Source organism: Pinus tabuliformis, chromosome X (genome assembly GCF_031772625.1).
Source record: "Pinus tabuliformis cultivar Carrire ecotype Pingquan chromosome X, CPIR1, whole genome shotgun sequence".
In the NCBI taxonomy this organism is placed as follows: Eukaryota; Viridiplantae; Streptophyta; class Pinopsida; order Pinales; family Pinaceae; genus Pinus; species Pinus tabuliformis.
Window position 1 is genome coordinate 965,425,653 of NC_142308.1, and position 17,788 is coordinate 965,443,440.

General features: G+C 36.9%; 1 pseudogene; it reads right to left on the minus strand.

Annotated features, from left to right (window-relative positions):
* Positions 1-10,303: 10,303 nt before the first annotated feature.
* LOC149142938 (BTB/POZ domain-containing protein At5g48130-like) lies at positions 10,304-15,241 on the minus strand (annotated as a pseudogene).
* Positions 15,242-17,788: the final 2,547 nt, after the last annotated feature.

The window sequence follows — 17,788 nt, forward strand, 5'->3', positions numbered from 1 at the left end:
CATTACCATACTGCATTTAACTAGTATAGGTCATTTTGAAGAATTTCAAATGGCTCGCATTACTTTTGAATCAAGAGCAACTTCGGATAGGAATCGGATGATTCAAATGCAAAATCTATAACATTTTTTTACAAGTTGTTGTTGTAGCTATGTATTTGTCTCGGTTGTAGAGAGATATATTATTTTTTGTAGTCTTGACAGAGTTATTATTTTTAGATACGGTTGCACCTATAAATGTATACAAATAACATGTTATCGACTTTCTAGTGTCCAAATCTCTAGCCATATTTGCATGTGTAAATTCTTGAAGCACGGTATCATTATGACCAAAACATAAATAGAAATGACTAGTACCCTTGAAATACCTCAAAATCCATTTTACTGCTTGTCAATGTTGTTTGCCTGGATTGGCAAGGAACGTGCTCACTACTCCATATGAATATGCAATGTCTAGTTGTGTACATACCATGGCATACATCAAGTTGCCCACCGTTGAAGCATAAGAAATCTTGCTCATTTCTTTCTTCTCCTTGTCATCACTAGGACATAACTCAATACTTAGCTTGAAGTGGGATGCAAGGGGTGTACCAATTGGCTTGGAATCCTTCATATTAAACCTGTCAAGCACTTTCATGATATATTTTTCTTGTGACAACCATGCAATCTTTTGTTTTTCTTGTCCCGCATGATTCTCATGCCCAAGATTTGTTGTGATGAACCCAAATCCGAATCTTTCTTCAACCAATTTATCATATTCTTATCATGCCCAACAATCAACATGTCATCCACATATAATAGTAATATGATATACTTTCCTTGATCATACTTCATGACATAGACACAATGATCATCTTCCAACCTGTGAAAACCATGTTCCAACATGAATGAATCAAATTTCTTATACCATTACTAAGGTGGTGTTTCAACCCATAGAGATTCTTCTTCAACCTGCAAACTAGATCTTCTTTGGCTCTTTCTATGAAGCCTTCTAGCTGCTCCATATAAGTTTCTTCCTCTAACTCACCATGAAGGAAAGCGGTTTTTACATTTAACTGTTCACATTCTAACTCTAAGGCAGGAGCAAGACCAAGAATGACCCTAATGGATGACATTTTGACAACAGGTGAGAAAATCCCTTCACCACAAGCCTTGCTTTATACCTCTCTTTTTTTTCATCACCTTCATGTTTAATCATATATACCTATTTGTTTTGTAAGACCTTTCTATCTTTTAGGAGCTTCACCAATTCCCAAGTTTTATTTTCAAATAAAGAGTTCATTTCTTCCTCTATTACTTTCTTCCCTTCTTTATTATACTCAATTTTACAAATCTCTTGAAAACAATTAAACTCACCTTTATCATTGAATAAAATATAGTTTAAAAGAAAATACTTTTGTGAAGGTTTATAAAGCTTAAAAAGATTGTGAACCAACTATGATAATGCGTTATCAGGTTGAAACTCTTTAAAAAAATTCATCTCACACAGGATGAACTTTCCTTTTTTTTTAATAATAATAATTAAAAAGTATGCAAGTTAATTGATCATAATAATAAAACTATATAATTAAATATGTTTTCAAATTAATTATAAAAATATGTGATTATAAAACATATACCACTTTCCACTTCCTTAATAAAAAGTTAAAAGAGACCTTACGACAAAACGTAAAGCCAATCCAAACGCCTTTCCTGGTGGTGCCAATCATTTGTGCTCGAACTCTGGAATTTAAAGCTTTTGAAAATGGAAGGGCCGACAACCTTACAGCGGTACACGACGGGCGCTTTCTTAGATTTATTAGCCTTGATGCTCCGGGAAATTCAGGTCAACTCCACGCAAAGGTTGCTTCAAATCTCTTAACCTCAATCAACAAAGGAGGAACCCGTACAACTTTCCACTGGTAACCCACTTGGCTCACACGATTCACACTGTGAATCTACGGCAACGCTTAACCAGCGATACATAGGGTATTTAATGTCTGGGGATATGCACGCTGGTTAACGCATGGCATTAAATAATATTTAGACTTTCGCATGTTATCGAAATAAAATATGTGCATATCCCCGAACATTAAATACCCTATGTATAACTGGTTAGACTTTGCCGTGAATCTACGCTTCACTGTCACTCAGTTGGGCTCCACACAACGTCAGTCACGCGATTCACACTGTGAATCTGCGCTTCACTGTCCCTCAGTTGTGCTCCACGCGACACCAGACTCACGCATAACAATTCCTGAGTGTCCTCAACGTTCACACCAACAGTCCTCGCCTCCGGGCAAGCAACAATATCACTCGCAGCTCAGCTCACCGTCTCCGCTAACCAGGATCTCTTTTCATTCATGCATCTCCACATTCACCACAAGCAAAAAAATCGATGAAAATATCCACATTCACAACCCTAAGCTCTGATACCAGTTCCACATTCACCACAAGCAAAAAAATCGATGAAAATATCCACATTCACAACCCTAAGCTCTGATACCAGTTGATGGGAATCAAATGATTTTAAATGAAAAATTAAAATATGGACTGAAAAATTAACTTACAGACGACAGACACAGAAGTAAAATAAACAAGAGCTGTAGGCAGCCGGAGTCCCTGCCAGATATGAAAACAATTAATAAAACATAAGGTGTAGCTTGTTCCTCTGTCCACATGGAGGTTGCAGATGTTTGGAGCGTTGATGATCAAATACATACTTCTATATACCAGTAGAAAAGGGCTGGATCTAAATCCTTCGATAAAACTTAAAAGAGACGAATCTTTCTCATGCAAAAGAACTGAACATAAATCCTATGGTTATATTGTTATTATTATTAGAAGTTTCTGGTATTATTATTAGAATTTTGTGGAAGTTCCAAGAAAAAATAAAACTTAAAAAGGCGAATCTTTCACATGCAAAAGAACTGAACATAAATCCTATGGTTATATTGTTATTATTATTAGAAGTTTCTAGTATTATTATTAGAATTTTCTGGAAGTTCCAAGAAAAGACCGGGCTTCAATATTATTTCCTGGTTTGGAAGAACACGCTGGACCGGGCTTCAATATGACAAATATTAAGGTAAATTGAATAAGATATAATCTCATTTTCTTTTATAAAGAAATGCTGACTTTTCTGAACACTTTATGTTAAGTATTTTAAAAGCGTTGGACCGATCATTCCTGGAAAATGAATTGTTTAGAATTTATTTAGCCAACTATTATAAACCACTGTCTGCAGAACCTTATCTTGATCCGTCCTTGGATTTGCACATGGTACACATTCTTTAGACGTAAATCACCCAAATTCAGATATAGACAAACAAATAACCCTGTAGAAAACAAAAAAAACTAGACATTGACAAACGTTGAAAAAGAAAAAGATAAGAGAATATTTAAAATCCCAAAAAAAAAATCAGCTGAGAAATCAATAACCCATTATTAACCGAGTATTAGTTGAGAAATCAATAACCCATTATTAACCGAGTATTAATAAATCCGTCCTTGGATTTGCACATGGTACACATTCTTTAGACGTAAATCACCTAAATTTAGATATAGACAAACAAATAACCCTGTATAAAACGAAAAAAAACTAAAAATAGAATATTCAAAATCCCAACAAAAAATCGGCTGAGAAATCAATAATCCATTATTAACGAAGTATTTAATCAGCTGAGAAATCAATAACCCATTATTAACCGAGTATTAATAAATGTGAGATAAGAGAAAATCTAATATTAACAAATATGAAAAGGATTAGAAACAAAAATAAATTACCCCACAAACATGAAATAAACATGAAAGGCAAGACAAGCATTGAAAGGCTAAGAACCCTGTGGACAAAGATCATGAGAGTTGCTAATGATCAAGTATGACTCTGTATCACCCAACAAAATCGAACTCTGTGATAGAACATAACTATATTTAATACAAAAACTCCAACAGCCCAACAACCTAACCTCTGAGATTGAACTGTCGATACCACAAGAAGTTAACCTCTGAGATTGAACTGCTGATACACAATAGATTCATATTCACAAATATAAGGAAAAGACACAAAGAGCAGCATTCACACATTAAAAAAGTTGAACCATGAACAAAGCTAATATCCCAAAATTCCTAAAACCAGAAGGACTCAGAAATTCATCATAGACCTGATTTTTGTGACATATGAAGGATTGAAATTTGCAACAAACAGTGTACTGTTCATTTTATGTGTATGTAACCAAATAGATCAAACACATCTACGGTTATGGAAGTTTTAAGCACAAACCCGAACCAAGCAATGCCATTAACAAATACAACAAAAGCATAAACCCAACAAAAATACCAGAAACTTATTAAACTGATCCCCAGTGATTCAAAAACCATTAAAAATGCCAGAAACCCAATAATAATGCGACATTCACAAAGATGAAATAGCCATAAATGCAATAACCCAAAATTCACTTGTACCAAAAACCAAGGTCGGTCTCCGAATCGTCACTGTATACCGGGAAAAGGAAAAAAGACTTCATACCTATCCAGTGCTTCTAGATACTTATGTTTCCTTATCTCAAAGATTATCTTAACAGAATGATAGTTCTCCCCCAATTCGGTAAAGCCCAATAAGTAGTTCTCGGCCTCATCGAATTTTCCAGTTATCAAAAGTTCTTTAAAGAAATCCAGGTTGAAGTAAATACCCGATTCTTTCTCCATCTTGTTCTCGGCCTCATCGAATTTTCCAGTTATCAAAAGTTCTTTAAAGAAATCCAGGTTGAAATAAATACCGGATTCTTTCTCCAACCTCGGTAATGCATGCCAAGGAAAATTAGGCCATTATTCACACGTGACATTTTCAAAAGCGATTAATAGATTGAAAGAAAATATTCAAGGCCAACGTGCAGAGACTCACATGTGGGCTGCTTCTGTGTACTTTTTTTCATTTAGAAACTGCAATAGGATGAACAGAAGCTCTTTGTCCAGAGACACCAGGTCTTGGGTCAAAGACATTGTGCTCCACTTCAATGATCTGGGAGCCTGAAAGGCTTTATGCCAAAGGTCTTGCACAAAAAATTAACGAATTCCACCAGTGGCCAGCACCCAAACGATGAAGGACCAAGCAACCAAATACTCTGATCATGTGGTGATGGGTGCAGAGGACTTAAAACAAGAAGTCTGCTGGACAGAGAATGTAGATGACTAGGTTTGGGTGCAGAGGACTTAGAACAAGAAGTCTGTTGGACAGAGAATGTAGATGACCAGGTTTGGGTGCAGAGGACTTAAAACAATAAGTCTGCAGTGTACATGACCAGATTTGGGTGCAGAGGAATTAAAACAAGAAGTAGGCTGGACAGAGAAAGTTAGGGTTCACGGACACGAAAGATCCAGAAAATACTAAAAGATCACACTGTGAATGTTTTTCTACAATTCAAAACTTCAAGCTTTCATAGACAAAAAAACATAATAAATAAACAGGGAGAAGTTATATCATATTTTAAAGAAAGGCATCATTTCAGCACTTTCTAAGCATACCCAAGGAACTAAATATAGGATAAAATCCAGAACCTGCTTCATTTTCCAAACAACCTCTCCATCTCTACATAAATTTCCTACATAGTTCCCACCATGAATGGACGGGGAAGGAATTATGATGCTTACTTACGTTGATATGCAATTCGAGCAGTAGACAACGCAAATGATGGTGCAATATGAGAAGTTTCTGAGCTGGTTCTTGTTATTTCAATACTGCTGGGTGGTCTCCTGGGCTTCTGGACCTCATCTCGCAAATGTTGTTGGACAGGGAATACCTATAAAAACAATGTTCTTTGGGCTTAAGGTTATTAAAAAAATTCCCCTCCTTCTTGGGCTTCCAACTATTCCAAAAAAATATCCATTATTTGTAAATATTATGTCTTACAATATTTAGTATTTTGTGGGGTTCATGGCCTTGCTTCCTAGAGAATCCGTAGTCAAGTAGCTACCTAGAGCATTGGCAGCTATGTTACCAGAAACGAGAAATGGGAAACGGAACGGAAACGAGAACGGTACGAGAAACGAGGTTTGGAGGTTTCGCATATAAAAAACGAGGAGAGAGAAAAACACTATATTAAAGGTGAACAATATAAACAAAGCATTAATCATAAACCTGCAATGTTTCTGCTCATGAAATTGTAAAAAAACAATTGTAAATACTAATTTAGTTTTAAGAAGGAAGTGATAATTTTGTAGATCAAAAAATTTAGCCATCATTAATTCCAAGAAAATAGAAAACATGGATAAGAATAAGAGATTTGAAATATAAATAATTAAATTTGTTCTTTTGAATATATAGCTGCATTTAAACCTTATACATATGCATGTTGTCTACTTCGTATCACCGTGTTGTTAGATCGTGTTTCAGGGGATATATATATATATACACCGTGTTTCAATATAATTTCTCAATATTTCGCTCTACATCTACACTGTTCGAGTAAATGAGTTGGTCGTAGGTTCGTTTATAATTTCAATGGCGGTAAGGACTCTTGAATGGTTTATTTATTTTATTTGATATGGTTTTAAGGGGAGAGACTCTTCGTCCACAACGAATGAAAAGATGACCTACCAAAAATTTTGTATTATTCAATTTCGTTCTCTTACTCTACCACTTCTCACTATTGTTTTCTTGTGCCTTCTGTAATTTTTTTGAACTCTATTTCGCATATGGTAATAAAATACCTGACTACTACTTTTACCATTATATGGGCATGACTCTTGTGCTCTATGACGGAGTCTATGAGCCATCCGTACAGTGAATGCCCTGTTCTGTCTATTTCCGTTTCGATTTTTTAGCTAATCTCACTTTTAGTTTCAAAACTACCTACACTGCAGGTTGGAAACAAGGATCATGAATGAAAATTTATTCAACTTCACCTTGTTGTACTTATCAAAACCTCTCTGGAATGGGCATCACCATGCAAACGGCTGGTTGAAATCCAACCTGTTAATGGATAACAGTTCCAATGCTTATCCATTGTTCCGCCCCTTTCTAAGCAGTATAAGCAAATATGCCATAATTTTATCGCACTCTCAAGTTGAATTAAATAAACCGAGATACAAAGCATGACCCGGGGTATATTTAAGATCACTGATATTGCAAATAGTTTTAACATCACGCATGACCCGGCGTATATTTAAGATCACTGATATTGCAAATAGTTTTAACATCACGCATGACATCTCATTAAAAAAAACTAGAGATTGAAGTTCTTAGGCAGTACCTTTTGACAATAGAACTGACAATGCTGTTGAAGATAACTCAACGGGGGCGTGAAGCTGCTTGGCGGGCGTGAAGCTGCTTGGCTCTGATCTGTGCCTTGCTTGTGCCTTGCTTGCATCTGAGTAATGATGGGTTCGCTCTGGTCTTCTGCTTAAATCCTTGACAACTGGTGTTTTTCTTTGACAACGCTCTCACAATACCTTCTGTTCTCTCAAAAATACAGCAGTTCTTTCTTCAGCTGTCGCTCACAATACGCTGGAGTGCTTAGGCTTAATTTCCAGAAAACTAACAGTCCACTGCAGCAGACTAACAATACGCTGGAGTGCTTAGGCTTAATTTCCAGAAAACTAACAGTCCACTGCAGCAGACTAACAGTGAACTGCGAATTAAACTGGATTCAACCCTCTGTATCCAAAAAACTAACAATCAATTGCTAATTAAACTCCATTTAACCGACGGTTTGAAAAAATTACATTTAACCCGAGTTCGAAAAAATAAATTTAACTGCAAGTCTATCTGGAAACGGCGAGAAGAAACGGTTTCATTTCGCGGGAAACTGTTTCTTGCCCGTGGAAACGAAAACGGCCGTTGCGTTTCTCCGAAGGTTTCTGCCAAAAACAGCGGACATCGTCCCGTTTCTGGTAACTAGGATTGGCAGTCAAGTAACCAGAGCCCGACTGGAGAAAAAGAACCACCAGCAGCAGTCAAGTAACCAGAGCCTATCTGCAAAAAAGTCAAGTAACCAGAGCCTGCTTGCAAAAAATGAACCACTGAAATGCAGAAAGCAAGTTTTTAAAACGCACCTGGACCTAGCGACGTTCGTGAACCTCAGGAATAGCGTTTTGAGAAGCAAGCAAGTTTTTAAAACGCACCTGGACTTGAGCAACATTCTTGAACGTCATGAATAGCGTTCTTTGTTTCTCAGGAATAACGTTCTTTGTTTTTGTTCCCTATACCAGCCTATGTCTCCTTTACTTGCAGGTATTTTAGCCTGCGTGCCCATCTCAGTGATACAAAAAAAAAATAGTTACATGGGAAGGACTGTCAAGAAGTAACATGTCCAATAGCATCTACTACAAGTGTCCATTAACATGTAATACAAGGGGAGGAAGTAGTAGGCTTGTCGTGAAATAATATATGCATTGAAAATCTGGTATCACGCTAAAAAACCTTTGGACATAAATAAGTTGTCTTAATATACAAAAACTACATACAATATATTCTTGGACCTGGATTTTGGATAAATATAAATTCTCACCATATTTCACAGTGCGATGAACCAAACTTGCAATAAGAGGTCGATTTCCTTTACGCCTGAAACTTTCGTTAAAATTTAGATGAATACCTATGGCTACTATAAAACCTTGGTTAAACAATAATAAAGCCAAAAAAAGAAAAATCGGTCAACGACTCAATTAATTGCCAGTCAACTATCTACCAATAGCCATAGTCCTGCTGAAGGCAGGGACTAATAATGGAGAAGAAATTACACTTAATATTATATGACAGTTTTTGGATTGCTTGCATGTATAAAGGTAAATTACAAATTTATAGAAAATGGGCAAATTTCTAGAATTTTCTAGATCTGTTTTTTATAAGTTACACAATGATATCTAAAGCCAAGTGGGATGAAGTTGGTTGGCATCGGCGCAGGGGGCATTGTCAGCATCTTTGCTTGGTTTCAAATTTAACAGCTTCCACTGTATCTTATGGGTTGGCCAGTAAGAATTTGATCCAAAGAACTGCCAATCCTCATCGTAATGTGTGGGGTTATAATTTTGTATATTCTTTTTAAATTGCTTTAAAATGTTAGTAAATTTTTCTTTTCATTTGAATTGGGTATTTTTAACTTTATTGCTGATTTTCTGAATATTCTATAGTCAAATGGACATAGGCACCGCAGTCAATTATTTATTTGACGGCGTAGACAATACACCGTAGTCAATTATTTGACCTCGCAGATATTGTCTCATTGCTGAGTACACAGCAGTCAATTTTTTACGGCGCAGATATTGTCTGATTGCTGAATATTCAGCGAATCAGCAAGTGAGATAAGCTCAGGGATTTCAATTCAGTGCACAATTTTCGACTGACTATTTTATTGCTTTTTATTTTTGATCAAATGAATTATACAATATTGTAACGCTGATCATGACCACTACTTGTTGGGTTGTGTTAATTTGACAAGATTCTAGTTACAGATAACGTGCGGACACACTTGTTAGTGAGCTTAAGGCGATGCTCGGTGCTGCGATTGGAGGTGGAGAATCAATGATTACTCCATCTGCTTAGGACACAATATGGGTAACTAGGGTGCCTTTCATTGATGGCCCTGCTTGCCCTCAATTTCCCCAGACAGTTGAATGGATTTTGAAAAATCATTTAAAAGATGGTTCATGGGGGACTTATCAGTCACACTTTCTAGTTTCCGACCTCCTGCTTGTCACTCTTTCTTGTGTTCTTGCGCTTCATACATGGAAAGTTGTTGATGTGCAAGTAAAGCAGGGTAAGATTTAGATAGAATTAATTAACAATTTGCAGGATTTCAAATAATCAGAAGTCTTTTTAACTTATTTTTTAATGTAATCATGTACCATTTTTGTGGATATATAACTACTTGATCATTAACTTCCATTGATCTGGACCATGATGTGCATGCATATAAGTATGTGGGTATTGAATTCATAGAGAGATATGGACAAGTAATAAAGGGCGAAGGAGATCTAGACAGCTTGGTCACAGATTTTGAGATCATCTTTCTTTCCTTGTTGAAGAAGATCAATCTCTCCACCTCGGACTTCCCTATGGCCTGCATTACATACGCCTGCTGCAGACGAAACCACAGGAGAGACTAGCCAAGTTAGCTTTCCTCATCTTACTCCATGAATGCCAAGTCAGAGTTCCTGCTCTTACTCCATGAATTGTTAATTTAGCAACAAAATCTGACCATATTACTTGCCATCCGTATTCTAATAAATAAATGCTAAATATGATTTGCAGTCTATCAAGGCACGGAATTCATGGCGGAACATTGCTATCATCTTTGGGGGGCATGCAACATATGGTCGATGGAGTAGTCTAGCTGGGCGGAGGAATGGCCCATTTTCCGGCACCGGCTGGAAAATCGTCCGGCTCCGGCTGCCGGCAATCCCTCCGCCCTCCGCCACCTTCCCCTCGCTCCGCCACCCTCCTTCGCAACCACCCTCCCTCGCCGCCACCCTTCCCTGGCCATTCTGACAGAACCTGACTAGCGCAGCTGTAAATCCTAACATCCCCTGACAATGGATCTGGCGCAGCTAGAGTGGATCGAACACGGAAAGTCTCGCTCGCTCCAATTCGAATTGAGGAGGTGCGAAATCCCGCGGTTGCTCCCTCACTCACCTTCCTCCCCAGAGCTCCCGCGGTTGAACCAATTTTCCATATTTTTCATGATACGAACAGTGAAACGCTCTGTAATGGCCCGTTAATCACCTTGGCTCTGTAACGAACAGTTGAGGAGGTGCGAAATCCCGCGGTTGCTCCCTCACTCACCTTCCTCCCCAGAGCTCCCACGGTTGAACCAATTTTCCAGATTTTTCATGATACGAACAGTCAAACGCTCTGTAATGGCCCGTTAATCACCTTGGCTCTGTAACGAACAGTCAAACGCTCAGCCGCTTCATAGGCAGCTTTGGGGATTCAAGGTGATTTCTGGACTTTCTCCGTACATCATGGAATTTCTGGTCTTTATTGCATACATACATCCAGTCCAGGATTATTATAAGCCATCTTTATTTTGATTATAGATTTAGGAAATATTTCAAAATATAATTGACAAATAAATTCAAAGCAATTTCTCTACATACATCCATAATGAAATTTTAGGATTTCTGGTATTTACTTCATACACTCAGTCAAGGATTACTAATTTGGAATTTATGGATTTCTGGTTTTCACCGCATACTATCAGTTAAGGATTACTAATTCTATATTCACTCGTAAATTCTCATAATGTGCAGAGTTTAATATAGCATTTTTTAAAACAGTTGATAGAGCCCTCTTCAATCCACTGAGACCATATAGAGCTATTGGACAGGGAAAAGGAACCGTTGTGATTTTATGAGTGATTCTCTCCACTCTAGAATTAGCTTTTTATCTAAATGCAACTTCTATAGATTAAAATAATAAAATATGCATCAGAGGCACAGCAGACAGACACAAGAGTTACAGTTACATGAAGATCTTCTTCCTATAATAGCTAGGATTTCTCTTATGAAATGCTAGATCACAAACATCATTTTTCGAAGTGACTGCTAGTGTGTTAAGTTCGACATCAGTTCATAGAACTCTCTTTCATCCATTGAGACCACACAGGCCTATGGCCGGGGAAAAACTCCACTACTGATAACTCCACTACTGAAGCCCTGCGATTGACTATCAGCATTGAGGAGTAGATGTTTGGTATCTGCAAAATTCTGTGCTGGACACGATGGAGAGTAAGAGATGGGAGGATTCAGGCCTTGTCAGAGCACACGCACCGGTCATCCAAAGGAGTGTTGAAGAGAGTTTATATTGATATTGACTAAATAGAATCACTAACAGATAAGCTTAAGTATAAATAGAACCTCTTTTTATTCCAATGATATATTGCTCTGTCGGGCACCAGTCACCCAAAGGAATGTAGAAGACGATTATCTCGATATTGACTGCATAGAACCACTCACAGATAAGTTCGGTATAAATAAAACCTCATCTTGTTACAATGATTTATTGCTAGATCAGGCATTTTTGAGGACTGCCTATAGCCTGTTGGGAGAAGGAAATCTAGCTCCTGTGGTGCCTATGGATCCTTGCTTCTGTCAACATATAAGGGAAACATCCTTCTGTAGTTTAGAAAGGGGGGCTCTTTAGATTTTTTGTTGATCAAGGCAAGTAGTAGGAGTACATGTCAAAAATTATGAAGTATCTACTGTACATACTCAAATTATATGCTAAAAGAAAATTCTATATTTCCCATAATTTAAATAAATAACTATTTGATAAAAAGAAAACATATTTTAAAAAAAAGACTAAAGGGAATTTTTGGGTGACAGTTCTTACTTTGAGATATGTGTGGATGGCTTTGTATAATAAATCGTGACTAGAACGAGTAGAACAAGGCAAAATCCCAACAAGTTCTGCGAATTTGCCTGGATTTAATCTCGCATCCTTAGCAATCCGAGCAAGATATACATCCCAGAGGTTTGCCACAGTAAAAATTTTCTGAAAACTATATGAGTTGCTGCTTATATTCTTCAGCTCACAATCCTCAAGTTTGACAGATTGCTGATGCATGAAAGTGGAAACTATTCGCTTCATACTCTCTACCTCGGCATCAAAACCAGATCCATTGTATGTATTTGACATTGGCAACAAAAAGTAATCAATGGTTGCATTCTCCAATTGAGAGGCAATTCTAGCTTCCAATAGAGTTTTGTATTCGCTACTAAGGTTGCAGCCTACAGATTTGTGAAGCAAAGAAAACATAAAATCAAGAGGTATAGAAGATGTTTCCACAGGAAGCAGTCTAATAACACATCCCAATAACTTTTTTAGGCTTTCATTTTTCTCTTGTGTTCCATTTATATCATCTGCAATTTGCTGTCTTTTCTCGAAAATAATCCATTTGGTACCAAATTGAACTATTACTTCCCCAATAATCATTTCTTCCATTCCCTGACAGAAATAACAATCCTCTCAAAAAGTTCCGAAGGCAGTGCAAGAAGATCCTTTATCCACCATTCTCTGTTTGTTGTTTGCCTTAAACTGCCACTGATATCACTTTAAACATGGGAATGTGCTGACATTACTTTTCTCTGTTTAGGATCAAGAACTTCCATGCAAGCCATGTGGGCTAGAGATTCAACACATCTACTGACAATTTGAGCTTCATATGCCAAGGGAAGCAAACCTAAGCATTTCTGAAGAACAGCTAAGGTATCTTCCCAACTTTGCAGAACAACCTGAGTAAGATAAAGATCAGTTCTTTCGCAAAGGTTTCCTCTGCCATACTCTTCAGTCATTTCTAAAAACTCTGCTGCACATCTCAAGGCTGTAACATTGAAGGGATCCATATAGATGCTGACCCATAACAAAAGTTTGCCACAAGCTCAATGGTTTCACTTTCTAATGTCAGAGTGATCTCCGATGTATCGGATAAGCTCCGTTTCAGGTAACCACTTTTTGACACCAGAGGATACTGCAGAGAAAAGCAATAACCAAAAGTAAAATGTGATTAAATTGGACAAAAAATTCTGAAACTAGTTGAATCAGAGCTCCATTTTGAAGAATAAATGGATAACTTATTATACCATAGATTATCATCAGATTCAATGATCAATAATAATTTCTCCACCTTATGGAGCTTGTAGCTGCGATTCTCCACATGAACAGTGATACTTGTAGGGAGACCTGTTGCTTCACACCTGCATTAAAAAAAGACAACAAGAATATCGATTAGCAGAACATAATTCCAGTCACTGAGGCATAGTCAAACTGCTCAAGTCTTTATAGTAAGCTTGAGGCTATTTTTAGTATGATGAGAAGGGATATCTCTGTAAAACTTTATCAGGAAAATCAAGTTCGGCGTCATAAAACAGATAAAACAGTAAACAGTGCAAATCCTATAGAGAATGTAATTAGCACGCTAGGTCATAAAACAGATAAAACAGTAAACGGTGCAAATCCTTTTGTGCTATTTATTTTTGTCATTATTGAGTGATTGATATTTGAAACCTCAAAAAAAGCATAAAAGATGTTTTATATTTATATATATGTTGGATAACTTGCTAAGATTGAAATTTTGGTTTTGATGTTCTTGCATATTGTTTGACCAGATCAGTTCAAAATGGGCAAGCGAAAGAAATGGCAATATATCATGGATCTTGAGGTGCAAGACCTCAAAGGAAAAATGGAATTCTCTAGTAAAGACTTGGTTTGGACAGAAATAAATAAAAAAAACAATGGTATTGATCGAGTTGCTGTAATCCCATTACGACGAGTTTTTGACTTTATCAAAGGAGAGGAAGAAAATCCTATTGCTCCATGCAAATTCATAAGAAAAACAAAAAAGAAACCAAAAGAAAGATCTACTGCTGCATTGCAATATGATATGTGAGTATTTAAAATATATATTGTTTAGATCTTTTGAAACCACAATTATCTTTCTTTGTATGTACTAACAATTTAAATTTTTGGTTTAGTTATCATTGTTCGTTTGGCCCAGAGGACAAAAGAGGAAATCTTTCAGCTAAACGAAGGACCTCATTTGTGCAGAAGAGGGGTTGCCAATGCCACTTTATTGTAAAAGTTATGCATGAAATGCCTGATATAGCAATATTAACTTTCAATATGTATGAACATGAAGATGGGGAAGGTTGGGCTTGTCATGGTCAATGTGACACTTCAGGTGAGACCAGGGCCTTGCATAGGCCAAAGCTTTCGAGGGACATTGTTGCATATGTAGAGAGTTGTTTCTTTTTGGGAGTGCCTATTGATGTAGTGTATAGAACCCACATTAAGAGACATGTTGACATCGATGTGGCAACTCGAGATAGAGATTTCTTCTTATGCAGGAAAGATATTGTAAACATCTATAATAGATTGGCGAAGGGAAATTATCAACTTCATAAAAAGGATGAAATGAGTGTAAACCTTTGGTATCAAAAGCATCGGGAAGATTTTTTCTTTTACCAAAAGCCCAATGGTGTGGAGGTCCCTTTTATAATAGAGATTCAAACAAAGTGGATGTTGGAGACAATGGTCAAGCTATCTCACAATAGCTTAATAGCCATGGATTCAACATTTAACACAAACAAATATGGGGTAAGTCAGATGCCAATGATTTATTGAATATATTTATTTAAGTTGTATACATTGAAAATGATTAATAATTTGTATTTAAATTTATGTAATGTTGAAAATGACAGTATCAGTTGTATACACTTGTGGCATTTGATGAACAACAAAGCGGGGTGCCTGTTGCATGGGTCGTGGCATCACGAAACACATAAGATGATATTGCAATATGGCTGGAGCATCTCATGCGCAAATGTTTCCAAACCCGTCCTGATTGGAAATTCAATGCTTTCATGGTTGATGATGCACTGGCTGAAATCAGTGCCTTGAGGTAAATTTAACATTGTCATGACATAACCAAACTTGCATTTTTTCTAAAAATACCACACTAAAATGCATTGACTATGGCAGGAGGATCACAGGTTGTGATGTGATCTTATGCGTTTGGCATGTACAGAGGGCTTGGTTGAAAAATGTCAATCGGTTGGCCACTAGTTCCACAAAAGCCAAAGAGATGTTCAGTGAGTTAGGTTTCATCATGAAACACACTCTCAATTATGAAGTGGAAGATGCAATCAATCAATTTTTTATCAAGTTTGCAGATGAAGAGAAGTTCTTAGACTATTTCAACAAGAATTGGGTCACTCGAGATAAGATTCGTAAGTAAACATTTTTTTCGTATTATATGCATTTTTTTCTTTTATAAAGGTGATATAGTGAGACTGACATCGTTCTATTTGCAATTAGGTATGTGGGTGAAAGGTTGTCGGGAGTTTCCTCATGCAAATCAGGAGACCAATAATGCTGTTGAGTCATACCATTGTTACCTAAAAACAACATTTCTATCTGATAGAAGGAAAAAATGTGCCCGGAGGATGGATTGGTTATTGCATATGCTACTAACAACAGTTGAACCTTGTTATCAGTTCAAGGAAATCTTAAAAGAAGAAGGATTTCTAAACAACTATAAGAGAGAAAAGCAGCTAGAATCATCAGTGGAACGAGCAAGAAAAATTATGGATACTGATTGTTGTCCTCATGAGAGCATAACCCGTGCCTATTGGGTGAGAAGTCAGACAGATCGAAGTAAAAAATACCTTGTCACCTGGTATCGTAAGGATTTTATAACCTGTGAATGTCCATGGTCTATCCGTGGAAACATTTGCAAGCATGCCATAAAGGTTAATTGGCTGTATTTCCACTTGGATAATTCAAATCCATTGCTTCATCAGCATGCAGATGATAACATATGCAATGACCCACCTGAGATCAATATAGAGCCTCAAAACCATGATGAAGATGTCGATGCTACTCTTATGGCCACAAATGTTGTTGATGCAGATGCCGAGGCACTTCATTTGGCAAGGGAGGAGTTGTTTAGCTATACACATCTCATTTTAGATAACCCTCCTACTACTTTGGCGAAGACAATCCAGTTGACTGGTATGCTTAAAAAAATGTTGGATGAAGCCAATAATTTGCACGTTACTGATTTTGACTTCACACCTGGATTGGAATCTCTTGATCCATCTTTGAAGAGGAAGAAGAGTTTCCTTAGCCCCACAAAGAAAAGAAGAAGCAGCAGAAAAAACAATGGTTTGGAAATTGATTTAAATGTTGATCCATCAGAATATGAACCATTTGAGTTTCAATACCTCAATAAGCGAGGACGTCATCGATCAAATAATGCCGTCTCTATGGTTCCAGGTTAGTTTCATGTGTTGAATAGAGTCATTGTTTTAGATTTAAGTATTTAATCACCACTATTCTTTAACATGTGGTATGTTTATTTTTTACAGCAATGCAACAATCCCCAACCATGGCGATAACCCAAGACCAAAGGGAGATGCAAGACCATCCAACCTTACCTCCCATGCCAGGTACATTTGAAACTCTTTCATTATGTGTGCACATATACCTTGATGCTCTAGAAAATTTCTTTGCGATAACATTTGACATTTTTCTAGGTAACTATAGAATAAGTGGAGAAGCATCATCTTCTACCATGACTGATCATCTATGGAAGGACTTCAACTCTAATGGGAATCAATGAGGTATGCACAAAGAATAGATAAGCTAGATTATTATGGCATCGTCAGGTGGCCCTTTATCATATGATAAGTATATTTATGTTTTCCCATTGTTATGTTGTTATAAAAATACCTTTTTCATAATCTGTTCATGAACATAATCTGTTCTCTTAAAGTTCATGAAACTTTGTGACATGGAATGTTGGGTTGTTTCAGAAGGCTCTAGGTACATTGAGAACATGTGTGCGTGAAAAATTTGAGGAAAGTTTGAGCCTTCATTAGTGCAATATTAAAAATATGGGTGCCTGATGAGCACCGAGGAATGTTTGAGCCTTCATCAGTGCAATATTAAAAATATGGGTGCCTGATGAGCACCGAGGAATGTTTGAGCCCTCATCAATGCAAAAGTAAAAGTTCAATCATATGCCACTACTCTCCTGAAGTTTCATGAAATTTTGAACTTTGACATGGAATGTCGAGTTAATTCACATGGCTCTGTAATTGTTCAACAAATTGAATTGTTGGTTCTTTTTACTGCAATGTTTCTGTATTTTCTCACGTAATTGGTATAATACTGCAGACTAAGCTGTAACAATGCTGTATACACACCACAATTTGGGAATGAATTAGTGTTTTGGACATCAATGGTGGTTATTATTTTGCCTTTATTAATTTTTATTACATGGAATTTTCACCAACGCTGTTACAGAGGATCAAA